This window comes from Halyomorpha halys, unplaced genomic scaffold (genome assembly GCF_000696795.3).
Source record: "Halyomorpha halys isolate HHAL.00 unplaced genomic scaffold, Hhal_1.1 Scaffold298.1, whole genome shotgun sequence".
NCBI lineage: Eukaryota > Metazoa > Arthropoda > Insecta > Hemiptera > Pentatomidae > Halyomorpha > Halyomorpha halys.
In genome coordinates, this window is record NW_027107540.1 from 392,909 (window position 1) to 393,512 (window position 604).

Below are 604 nucleotides of genomic sequence, written 5' to 3' on the forward strand. Positions count from 1 at the left end.
GTATATAAGAGATGTAGCGAACACAATAAAGCCTGTATGTTACAGCAGTCCAAGCGTGTTACATCATATTCCTTCTTCTCTTTTTTTACATTTTGCTTTTGAAGTGGCTCAATTCTCCTGTTTCCCCGGTAAACTGTTCGAGGTCAGAAATGGCCTTCCTCAAGTCTTGGGCGGTTGCTGTGCGTACTTTTACCCACTCAAGTGTTGTGGCGTCGGCTCCCGCTAGAGAAACTTCTGGTAGTGGAGCAAGGTGGTGGTGGAGGATCCACCTCCATGGAGGTGGGTTCTGGACCCCATTTTGATTTAAAGCTTCCAGGTTCATGACCGCTTGTCTGACGATACTGTTGGCAGCTATTATTTTTTAAAAAAATGAGAGAATAGAAAAAAAAATTGAAAGCTGAGAAAACTACGATAAAAAATTCTACATAAAAGCAAATATTACTCCGGTATCTAAAGTTCTCGGGTTTCGACACCAGTTAAGTATTGGCAAAAGCAAAATGTCAAAAAAGAGAAGAAGGAATATGATGTAACACGCTTGAACTGCTGTAACATACTGGCTTTATTGTATTCGATACTTCTCTTATATACATTCGATCAGCTGATC

At 40.4% G+C, this 604-nt stretch overlaps 1 protein-coding gene across 1 annotated transcript in view; it reads left to right on the forward strand.

The window, feature by feature from the left end:
- LOC106680897 (uncharacterized) overlaps nucleotides 1–604 on the forward strand; it is a gene marked incomplete at its 5' end in the record, with an annotated part of 137,323 nt that overhangs the window by 65,693 nt on the left and 71,026 nt on the right.